The sequence below is a fragment of the Octodon degus genome, unplaced genomic scaffold (assembly GCF_000260255.1).
Source record: "Octodon degus isolate 3935 unplaced genomic scaffold, OctDeg1.0 scaffold00023, whole genome shotgun sequence".
Taxonomy (NCBI): domain Eukaryota; kingdom Metazoa; phylum Chordata; class Mammalia; order Rodentia; family Octodontidae; genus Octodon; species Octodon degus.
Window position 1 is genome coordinate 8,023,538 of NW_004524599.1, and position 12,036 is coordinate 8,035,573.

Genomic DNA, 12,036 nt, shown 5'->3' on the forward strand with positions numbered 1-12,036 from the left:
AAAGAAAGAAAGAAAGAAAGAAAGAAAGAAAGAAAGAAAGAAAGACAAAAAAGCAATGTGTGGCAGTGGAAGACAGTAGACAGTCTCACATCTCAGTTGAACAGAACAATTCCTAATCATCCAGATGGCTTACTGGTGCTATAAAAAAAGAAACCATTTGGTTACTGGTTTCCTAAGACAGAAGAACTGGAGTTTGATAAAGATAAGAGCCAGGGGGCCAGGAAGATGGCTCAGTGGAATAAACACTTCCCTGGCAAGCTCAAGGGTCTGAGTTCAATCCCTGGTTCCGCAAAAAAAGATAAGAGCCAGTTCTGAAACTTTCACACTCCTTAGTGAGTATCTTTTTTGTGTTGGGGGGAAGGCCTCGAGAATGAGCGCTGTGACCTGCGGTGGTACTTCGCCCTGGCTGGGTACCTGAGGGAGACCAGGACCAGTCTCACTGCCGCAGGCCGGAGGGAAAGAAAGCTGAGCAGGCTGCAGACCAAGGGAGCGTGGCCCAGAGCACTGCCCAGGTGCGGGTCCTCGCACTGACTGCACTCCGACTGCGTCTGTGTGCCACTCCTGGTGGGCCACAGTGGTGTCAGGCAGCATCCTGTGTCCCCGAGTGTGGGACAGGGCTTCGCAGCCGTGGACCTGGTACCATCTCGGTAGGATGCAGCTCTGCTGTGGGGACCACCTGCCGGTCCTGATTGTGCCCCTTGCACACGTTGCTGTCTTGCACACCCAGTCAGGACATCCAGAATGTCTCCAGACACCACCAAATGTCCCCTGGTGGCAGAATCGCCCTGAGTTAGAGCTGCTAGAACGGGGCACTGTCTTCCGGACTCCAGAGCACCCCTGCCTCCTGAGCAGCTTGTTCAGACCCAAGCTAGTTTCTCCTGAGTGTTTGTCACTTTTGCCCCCACAGGAAACCGAAGGAATCATGCATCCAAACACAATTAGGGGATTTTCTGTTATTTGGAATGACAATCTCCTTTATTAATTTGTAACAAAAGCCTCCTAAGGCACACAAGCAATGAGGCAAAGAGCGTGATGTCCTTGAATCCAAAGGAGGCTGAGGCAGGAGGATCTCACTCAAGGCCACCCTGCCCAATTTAGCCAGACCTTATCTGGAAACCAAAAGGCAGAGGGATGTGGCTTCATGGGTGAACACCTGCCCAGTGTTTGTGAGGCCCCAGGTTCGTTCCTGGCATCACAAAACTAAGAAGAACCCATCTGGCTGTGTCTAGCTGTGGTAGTGTGGTGGCTGAAGTTTCCTATGACTGTGGAAACTTAACTTTAAAATGCAAAATTCCTTCTCCTTTTTCCACCAGCCACATTGCAGAGTTTCAGAGCCACATGTGCCTAAGTGCTACCAAATTAGGCAGCACAGACAGCAGGATATTTCTGTCAGAGACCAGCACTACACAGTGAGACCGTTCATAGAAAAGGGCAAGCGGAGCCTGAGGTGAAGGCAGGTTCAGTTCTGAACTCTTCAGACACCTTTTTTCTAATACATTGAAAAGAACAAGACAGCTTTCGTTTCCTCCAGAACCAATTGTTCCCTCCCTGGGGGCGCTGTTGTCCCTGTTAGAATGCTGGTCAGCATGGGAGTCATGAATAAGCTCAGGGAGGGCTTTTATATGCCACAGAGAATCTGAATTTTATTACAACTACTGGGGACCACGTGCAGTGACGTAGACCTGTAATCCCAGCTACTTGGGAGGCCAAGGCAAGTTTGCGGTCAGCCTGAGCTGACCAAGACTTGGAATACAACAGACTGGGGGTGTAGCTCTGGGCTCCCTGAGTCCGGTCCCTAGCACTGGAAAGCAAGGGAACACACCAAAGATATATTGGGAAGCAACTAAAGGGAATTAAGGAGGGAACTTACAAGGTCTGTTCTGTGTCTTTAAGAAGTCCTGCGGGTGGTTTTCTGTGGAGCGTAGCTTGGGGAGAGCCTAGAGCTTTATCCTAGGATCATGACGAAAGATGGTGACCTCTGAGGAGGGGTTTGGAGAGGAAACCGGCTCTCGTTGATGGTAGTGTGGGGCACAGGAGATGCAGACTTAGCCAGGATTCTGGTGTAATTGCGTGTACAGGGGCTCCACTGGCTGAAGAATGCCTGGGAGACCAGCGCGTGGTGGCTGACCGGAAGCGCGATCACGTGTGTGAGACTCGACCTGCCGCAGGAACTGCTGAGCTGCCCAAGGGGTGTCTACTCCACCCGTGTCCTTGATTTGACCCCTGCTGGGAGCTGCTTCAGTACCATCCCGTCCCCTTCTGGTACTCAGCAAAACACGGGCCCTTCTTGAGGTTCCTGCCCTGGAAAACCCACTGAGAGAGAAAGCACATGCACGTTTTAGCTGACTAGCATTCGCTCTAATAGGAAACAAGCTACAGCTGAAGGAAAATGTTCTGCAGAAATTAAAAAGTGGCAGGATCGTCTTTGTGCCTTGGTTTGGAGATAGGGTTTCACTATTTTGCCCAGGCTGGCCTCAAATTCCTAGGCTCAAATAATCCTCCTGCCTCAGCCTTGCAAACAACTGGGACAAGAGACTATTGCTACTGTGACCAGCCTATGCCTTTATTCTTGCAGTTCGAAGTACCAGATTGATGTGAGTGGATATATATTTTTAATATAAAAGAAACATACAAAGTAAATGTGCCAAAATTTAGGTGATAATTATATGCTCTGTCCTCTAAATGGATTTTTTTAAATTATTTATTTATTTTTATTTATTACATTTATTTATTGTGTGTGTGTGTGGCCAGCTCAGCCCACCAGGGGGCGGGGCTGGCTGGCATGTGGTGCTGGGGGATCGAACTGCGGTCCCTGTGCTTTGCCAAGCTTGTTTCAAGTAGGTGCTTTAGACCACTGAGCCATCTCTCCAGCCCTTAAATGGATTTTTATGATGCTATATGGTGAGATACGGCGAAATGTCCAAGCTCTCCTGCTGAGATGTCCCTACTTACCACACCCAAAGAGGGAAAGGATGGCTTGTCCCCTGCTGGTGTCCTTTGATAGGTTGTTAGGTAGTGGGCCCATGTGAATCTCCTCCAAGTGGTCCTGCTGTTGTGTGCCCCTTACATTAATGCTAGGCATGACAGCTAGACACACTGTCACCACTGGGCCACCAGCAGGTGTTTCAGACTCAGTAAAACACAGGGTGTGGATGTGTAAGGGACATGCTGTTACATGTACCTTGTTAAGACCATGAAGTCAAAGTTCCCAGGTTTGGCTTGAGCTCCTATGGCTGTAGGCAGCATTGTACCAACCCTTCAGTTGCGTGGGACAGTATACACCATGATATTCAGAACCTGAAGAAACTTGATTAACAGGATGTTTACATACAATTTAATTTAAACCAATGAATAAAAACAAAAATTAAGCTGCTTGTCATGGCCAGTGTGCCAGGTGGCTAAGGCAGGAGGATCACAAATGTGAGCCTGGATTTAGTGACTTAGTGAGACCCTGTCACAAAAAAAAAATTAAGAAGGGCTGAGGGCTGGATGAAGTAGTTCAGTGTGAAGGCTCTGGGTTTAATCTCTAGTAGGAAAAAGGAAAACATATGGTGTGTCATGTGATGTTTCAATGCATGTACAGGTTGCATAATTTCTAAGCAGGTTAAATATATCTGTGTGGTCAACTGTCCATCATTTTTCCCTCCCCATCATTTCTTCATGGTACAAGCATTCAGAATCCTTTTCTTGCAGCTTTTGAAACAATACATAAGTATTATCTGTAGTTACCCTGTGGCTCAACTCTGGACCAGGCTTTCTACTCCCACCAGTTGGTTCCCTTTGATCCAGACTATCTGGATTTGAGATCACAGGAAGTGGCACACGAATTCACATGTTTAGGCACGCCTGATCTGCTGGGCTGGCTGGCAGGACCTCTGTATCTGCGTCTGTGATTCCTCTGAGATGTTGAGCGTCCAGCTTACATGTGGAGTCGGTCTTCGCAGCTTTCTTTTACAAGTGGAATCAGAGGAACTTGGGAGGCAACAACGCTGGGTCATGGTGCTGAGCAAGCACACAGGCCCAACATGTCTGCTTAATGGAGAAGAATGGTTCTTTCAGAATTTGCGGGGGTTGCAATGAGGGGGCCAGAAAGGCTGGTGCAAACTGGGAGGCTCCTTCTGGTGGCTGTGACTGGACTGGAACAAGCTGAATACAGGAAGGGATGATTGAGCCCAACTGTAACTTTCAGCTGAAAAGGCGCCAAGTGTTCAATGATTTTAAATAAGAGCGAGATTAACAAGAGCGCAGATGCTTACATGGCATTGGCATTATCTGTAACTATTAGGTTTGGGGCATAGATAGTGAGAGGTGGGGCCTCTACTTAACTCTGGCTTAAGCATGGTCTTATCAGGCGTGATTGCCAGGGTCCTAACAAGTCTTTAGACCGTTAAGCCTTTGTGTTGAAAGTTAAAAGTGAGTCACCTAACGGATTGTATCATGATAAACTCCCGTTTGGCCTGCTGGGTGAAGCGGTAGAGGCCGCAGGTTATCGGGTGTGGGGCCATGATCCTGTATGTCCTGAGATGAAGATCTCCACAGAAAGAGCAAGGCCAGGCAGGGCTTTGATGCCTTAGCGAAGATAAGAGGAGCAGCCTCATTCTCATCATGACTGAGAGCACTTCTTGGGAACATGTCGATTTCTGTTGCTGATACCAATTTTGCTGAATAAAGACAGGAAAAATGGAGCCAATAGGAGGGAATCCCCAGTGGCTGATGAGGCAAATTGGGGAGTGTGTGGACCACTAGTTAACAGGCTTTTGTTTCTGAGTAACCTTTGAGAGATGGAGGCCAGAAGGACTAAGCTCCTGCTGGTGATAAAGCAGGGGTAAGTTTTGGAGGCCGGACCGTCTTGTCCCTGGGCTGGGACTGCTTTAGTATATGCAGATTGTTTTAGGATAACTTGAAATGAAATACAATGCCTCAGTTTCCTCTGAATGACCTTCAGTGTGAGCTTCAGCAGTAAACGTCCCAGGCCAGCAGCTGTCCTGTCACTATTGACATGAAAGTTATTTTTAGAGACAAAGAGGAGCTCTCAGAGTGAGCAGGGATATGTGGCCAGTGTCCCAGGCCCGGGGCTCATTGTGCCTCCACAAGGGACTCAGCCTCGAGAGCCTGCATAGGCCCTTGGGTTGATGGGCACGGTCCTCTCTACATCTGTTTTAGGAAACACTGTTCTCACATGATTTGATTCCGATGATTTTGGTGCAGACTTTTCCATCTTACTTATCTCTGATCTCCGTTGACGGCTGGTCAGTGCAACCCAACCTGAGCCAATCGCAGTTAACCTCACTGGCTCATCTCTGTAGCCCCGGCTGATTGGTAGGTGTCATTTTCATCCCTTTGGCTGGAAGCAACAAATAGACCTTAGACTTATAAACAGAAGATGCTTAATCTGCAGGCCGGGCTGGTCTGTTGACGCTCTATGACCAGCTAGATGCAGAAACTGAGAGGGACGGGACACTCCCACGCCATCCGAGCAGAATTTCATTTTGTAGTGATTTATTTCATTATGAGTTACAATGATATCGTTTCACAACTAATGGGAGAGAAAACCACACAGCTCTTTGTCACATAGTTTTTAAGAAGCATTTTTCAAAAGAGCAATGGCCTGGAAATGTTGTCCTCACAAACTGGTTTTCTGGGACTAGAAATATCAAGGAAGAATATTATGACTTTCATCATCTCTTTCTTCCTGTCATTTTATCTATAAATGTGGCATTTTAACAGACAAGGAGGAAGAGAACAGGAGCCATAGCTCAGGAGTAGACCGGACGCTTGGCCTGCACAGAGCCTGGGTTCAGGGTCCCACCCTCCAAACCTGAAGAAGAAAACAGAAAAATCTCCCACCATAAGTCCCTAACTCAGGCATGATCCTGCTATAAAGAGAGAAACCATCAGAAACCCTGAACATGCTGGAATAAAGTGGATGCTCTGCGTGCGCGTGGCTCTGGCCTCCATCCCCAGTGCCAAAAATACAAAAAATAAAAAAGAGGAAGGACTTAATTTTGAAAAGAGGAAAGTCGTCAAAATGAAAAAAATATGGCTTTATAAATAACTTGCTACACTGCCTTTGCTTCTTCTTCAAGCAAGGTCGGTGAGGATGTTACCACCGCGGCCTACCTCAAGGCTGAGCTGTGGAAGCCACTGGCCCAGAAAGCTGTGCTCACAGCGCAAGCAGGGGAAGGGCGCAGGGCTCTCCTACAACCAGCCAACCTCTCCCAAAGTCCTGAGGAGGAAACTAGAGCAGCCCTGCGCTGCAGGTGGCAAGAGCAAGGTCACTCCACACCTGCCTGTGCACTGGGCTCACACAGGAGCTGAGCCACAGCCACAGAGGCCTATACGTTTTCCTGTCTCCAGCAGGCATGTGTGAGCATGGGGCAGGCTGCTCACTCTCCCACTGCAGAGTGTTTCCCAGGCTTCAGGAGCTTCCAGGTCCTGGCGGCTACCGCAGGAAACAGGCTCAGTGGGAGGTAAGTGGCAAACCTAGATTTAGAGTTGGTGCGGCCGTGTCTGTTCCATATCAGCCTGTTCTGAGCTTGTCACATAGCCTTCCCGGGCCTCAGTTTTGACATCTGCAAAATGACAAGGACTAGATGATTTTGAAAACATTTGAGTTCTAAAGCTTGAAATCTATAAAAGCAAAGAATTGTGGCAAATCTTCTGGTGTTTATTCAGACCTATTTTTTTTTTTTTTTTTTTTTTTTTCTTTCCACTACTGGGAATTGAATCCAAGCCCCTGCCCCACTATTTCTTTCTTTCTTTTTTTTTTTAATGTAATTGGCACAGGGTCTCACTATGCAGCTCAGACTTGTAGTGATCCTCCTGTTTTCAGTCTCCCCAGCGCTGGGATTACAGGCATGGGCCACCACGCCCAGACTTGGTGGCTGCCAGCATGGCATGTGGTCCAGGGTCTTTTTTGATTTTTTTTTTTAAGTCTTTGACCAGTTTTTGTTTGTTTGTTTCCTCTCAGGGTAGTGCTGGTGTCCAGCAGTTTGGGCAGTGCTTCTCTCTGTTTCATTGCAGAGTTGGAGGAGTATTGGCATTAAATTTCTTTGAGGTTCTGATAGAATTCTGTAGTTAGTCCATCAGATCCTAGGCTGTCTCTGTTGGTAGACTTCTTTTTTTAAAAAAAAAAAACAAAACACTTATTTATTGTGTGTGTGTGTGTGTGTGTGTGTGTGTGACCAGCTCAGCCCACCAGGGAGGGGGCTGGCTGGCATGTGGTGCTGGGGGATCGAACCGTGGTCCCTGTGCTTTGCCAAGCTTGTTTCAAGTAGGTGCTTTAGACCACTGAGCCATCTCACCAGCCCCTGGTAGACTTCTTATCTGCCTGTATTTCATTGCCTGTTATAGGACTGTTTGGACTTTACATCTTCTTGATTCAATTTTGTTAATTTGTATGTGTCCAGGAATTTGTCCACTTCTTAAAGGTTCTCTAATTTATTGGCACGTAAGTTCTGGAAGTAGTTTCTTATGGATTTTGGTGGTATTGGTTGTGTTTCATTTCTATGTCACAAAGATTATTCTCTTTTTTTGGGTAAGTTTGGCTAAGAATTCATCAATTTTGTTTATCCTTTCAAAGAACTATACTTTGATTCATTTATCCTTTATATTTTTAAGTCTCCATTAATTTCTTCTTTGTTTCAGTCTCCATTAATTTCTACCCTGATCTTTATAACTTCTTTCTAAACATTTCAGATCTGCATTGCTCTTATTTTTTAGGACTGTGAAATGTATAATTAGGTCATTTATTTGGAATTGCTCAGTTATTTTAATGTGTGCATTCATGTCTATGAACTTTCCCCTTACAATTACTTTCTTTGTGACGCAGAGGTTTTGGCTTGTCGTGTTTCTATTGTCTCTTGGTGATAGGCACTTTTTATTTTGTCCCTGATTTCTCCTGTGATCCATGATTACTCAATAGTTACTATTTAGTCTCCATGTGTCTATGTAGTTCTATATCCTAGCCATGAGCTCATGAGGGTAGAGAAAAGAAGAGTATATTTTCTTACCTTCACTTCTATGACAAAGAAATGAAATCAGGAAAAGGTGTGTGTAGGGAGAAGAAAATAGAGAAATTTAAAGTGTGTACAATGAGTATAGTGGGAGGGATTAATCAGGCAAACTAAGTGAGGATGAAGGAGGTGGTAGATGAAGGAATAGTTATTTTTCTCTTGGGGCAATGAGCCACTGGGGCCTGCTTGTGGATGCTTCCTTTAGCATAACATTCTTACTCTAGAAATATCAAAGAGTCTTCAACATGTAAAATTGTGTTACATGATCATGAGATGGGGCCAGAAGTGATTGAGGCATGTCGAACAGTGCAGTCTGCATGCTCATTCTGTTACTTGTTAGCCGTGTGACAGTTCTACATTTGTAAAAGGAAAACCATGTGTAAAGTCCCAACAAACATGATCCCAAAGCCCAATGGGTGTCATTGCTGTAGTCTGTGAAATTCTATATTTTTTTATAAATAAGATCACTAACACAAAATTAATAATTTAAACATTTAAATATTATTTGATATACTAATGAGGAAGTGATGGAAGAGATACTACTTGTTTATACTGTTATTCAAATTTTTGCTATTGCTTGTAAGAAAGTACCTTCACTGAATAGTAAACTTTTTTTAAATGTATTTGGTACAGGGTCTATAAGGTGTTCAGGGTCTCACTATGTAGATTAGACTCCTAGTGATCTTCCTGTTTTCAGCCTTCCAAGTGCTGAGATTACAGGCTTGTACCACCACTCCCAGCCTCAATTGCCTCAGCATGCCCTGGGGGGCAGGGTGGGCAGTACTTGCTGGAGATTGAACCTGGCCAAGCTCTTTAATCCGCTGAGCTATCTGGCCAGCCCTTGAATAGTAAACTTTTAATTCAATCATGGATTAGGGATTTAGGGCACTGATTAAGACTTGTGGTCTTTTAAAAGGATTTCTAGTAGATATAAAGAGAAATACATGCTATATATAATGTGATAAATCCAGTCCTAGAGAATAAAGCAAGATGAACGAGGTAATAAAGGCAGTTGTGATAGTTCTGCCTGGGAGAGTCAGGGAAATGTACCTCTGTCCATAGTTCTTTTTATTTTAAGTCCAGTCAAGTATCTCTTCCATAGAACCTTCTCAGCTTAGGCCAGTATGATGTGAATGGAGTGGAAAGTTCTCATATAAGAAATGCACTTGGTTTAGAAATGAATTGGGATATAACCATCAGTGGAAAAGAAGTGCGCAAGATGCCTCAGAAGGCTTCCTGGAACAGAGGCAGATGGGGCAGGAGGGGCAGCAGGTGGGTGGGCTCTCTCAGGGCTGTGTTCAGTGGGCAGTTACGAGAAGTACATCTGCCCGAAGTCATTTATGAGTGCAACAAACCTGGTAGCGAGACGGCTGGCCATTATCTTTGTTCCAATCCATGCAGCATAAAGGCCTCAGTGCTACCCTAATGGTCCTCTTCCCCCAGCCAATTGAACCCTAATTTTATCAGGTCTTTGCATTAAATTTCCGGTCTATAAGAAAATATAGGGTGCCAAATTAAAAACAAAACAAGAAAGCAATCTGCCAAATCTTTAATGTGAGATGTTCTACAAAAAGACCTGTTCTAGAGGGAAAGAAATTTCCAAGAGGTCTGACATTATGAGCAAATTAATGAGAGGAGCTTCACCAAATCCTTATTTTAACAACCAACTGTATAATTTTTTAGACAATTAAATCTGAGTTTGAATTGGGTATTCCACTGTTCTCAAAGAATATTGTTAATTTCATTCTGATGATAATGACATTATGTTAGGGGGAAAATGTTCCATTTCTTTCCTTTGAGATGCATAATGAAGATTTCAGGGGCAAAAAACATGATAACAAAGCTCAAAATTGCTTTAAGGTATTCCAGTTTTTTTAAAAAATAGAGATAAAGTAAAAATTATAGCATTCTTTGGATGATTGTGAAGTGGATTTACACAATTATGGGAGTTTATTTTACTCTGTTTTAAAAGTATACTTGGATGTTTCCTATTAAAACATTAAAAATCAACTGCATCAGCAGAAATGTGTGCGTGGAGCTAATGATGGAAAACAGATCTGAAGAGCTGCCCCAGGGCAGAGTCCTTCTTGTACACAGTGTGTTGGTACTGCTCAAAGTGACAGCTGTGGCTTTAGGTCATCCACCAGGGAACAAGATTTCCTTGTTACCTGTCTTCTGGTCCTTTTCCTCCCAAGTTACCAAGATCCAGACCAATAATATGCTTGTCCAGAGTGTAGCGAGTATAGATCCGTATGTCTGGCTAACTCTCTCCAAAGGAGACTACCAAAGGTATTACCTGAAGTTCTTGTGATTGTGGGATTTTCCTTCACTACTGCCTTTGGATACAATATATACATGGACCAAGGGGCAGTATGTACTTTGAATCAGAGACTATTATAAGGTGCTGTCGTCTTTGTTCCCAAAGTATATGAACATGGGAATCAAAGACTAAAAGGGGAAGTATTTGCATTATTATTGTTTTTGTAACTCACAGGATTCTTTCTTCCTATCCTACTCAATTTTGAACTCTGCTGGTATGAATATCTTGGCTTCCAAGGGTGGTGGAGGGATGCTATCATCAAGAGACATCAATGGATCCACTGGACTTAAAGGTGAGAGCCCCATGATCTCAGATGGTCATTCTGAATTGCTTATGTCACTTAACCATTAGGGAGAAATAAGTATAACACTGTGGGCTAGAGTGACTAACCTAATTCTTCAAGAGGAAATTGGGTACCCAATGCTTTGTTTTTGTTTTTGTGGTTTTTTTTTATGAGCAGAATATATTTATTGAAAAGAAAGCTCCTGTCCGAGAGAGAGGGACAGGAAGGGGGCTCGAGCAGGTAGTCCCCCGGGGAAGTTGTCTCTTCCAGGGACTTTTATAGTATAAAACCATGTGGGGTTAAGGTGGAGAAAATGGGAACTCTCTTAGGTGGCCATGAGGTGGGACAAAACTATGGTCAACCAATGAGCTTTCAAGCACCATTGCTCAGGTAAAATTGATTAAGTCCAGGACCAAATGGGGAAGGGAGTCACATAGCAAGCGGGCATGAATGTAGAGCAGGACTTTATCAGGTAGCCATCCCGTAGTAGTCGGATTAGTGATTCCTCTGGCTCCCTCAGGGTGATGATCAATCTCGGATGCCAATCTTTAGGGAGGTCGGCATTTGTTTGATCTTTGGTCTCTAGGTCTGGCCCATGGCTTTGGCAGGAGCATCCATTCCTCCCACAGTTATAAGGTATCTTGTCTTCTGTGTTATCTCCTTTGAGGCCCTGTCTGACTGCCTATAATATTTCCAGCTAACTTGGCTGCCTGTGAAATAAGCAACTGCACTGAAGATGGTAATCTGTAATAGTAGTTTAATGCTTGGAGTGCCTGTCATTCTGGTCTTCTGAATACGGGCTGCTTGTCATGACATGCCAGTTGCTGCTGTGCTGTCTCTCGGGTAGATGACTCTGTCCAATGATCTTGGTGGGGAACCTCCAAAATGATACAGGGAACCTCCAAATGACACAAGGAGAAAAACTGATCTCCCAACCTAAAAGGTACCTGGGACGAGTTCATGTTTTCTAAAACTGCAGAATGAATTTTAGGAACAAGTGGAGGTTATGAGCAGAATATATTAATTGAGGGAAAGAAAGCTCCTGTCTGAGAGAGGGACAGAAGCCCCCCCCTCAGCAGGTAGTCCCCCCAGTGTTGTTTAGAATCTATGGAATGCTTAGAGTTCAGAACCTTCTTGCCACTTCCAGACTCAGAATGAAAGGTTAATGGAAGACTACAGCAACTAGAGAGGCAAGAATATTGAAACTCATATAGTTCAGGAAAGATGATTTAGGCCACTCTACCAGGTAAGGACATTGACTATTGAGGTCTGGCTAAAGGCAAGGGAAGTCTGAAATGAGTCATAGGCGAAAGTTGCAGATGTTACTTACTACCTTGTAACCAACTGTACAAGTGATGATTGTAGTGACTTTTCGTACTTTATCTTTGCTTGTATGTACTGGTGTGTTTAGGCTACCC

The 12,036-nt window shown here is 44.6% G+C and overlaps 1 long non-coding RNA gene across 1 annotated transcript in view; it reads left to right on the forward strand.

Moving 5' to 3' along the window:
- The window catches only part of LOC111815895, a 57,857-nt gene that overhangs the window by 33,532 nt on the left and 12,289 nt on the right, over positions 1–12,036 (forward strand). The window contains exon 3 of the long non-coding RNA XR_002820520.1: positions 10,510–10,627. This is a non-coding gene — a long non-coding RNA (uncharacterized LOC111815895). The remainder of the gene's footprint in view (positions 1–10,509; positions 10,628–12,036) is intronic.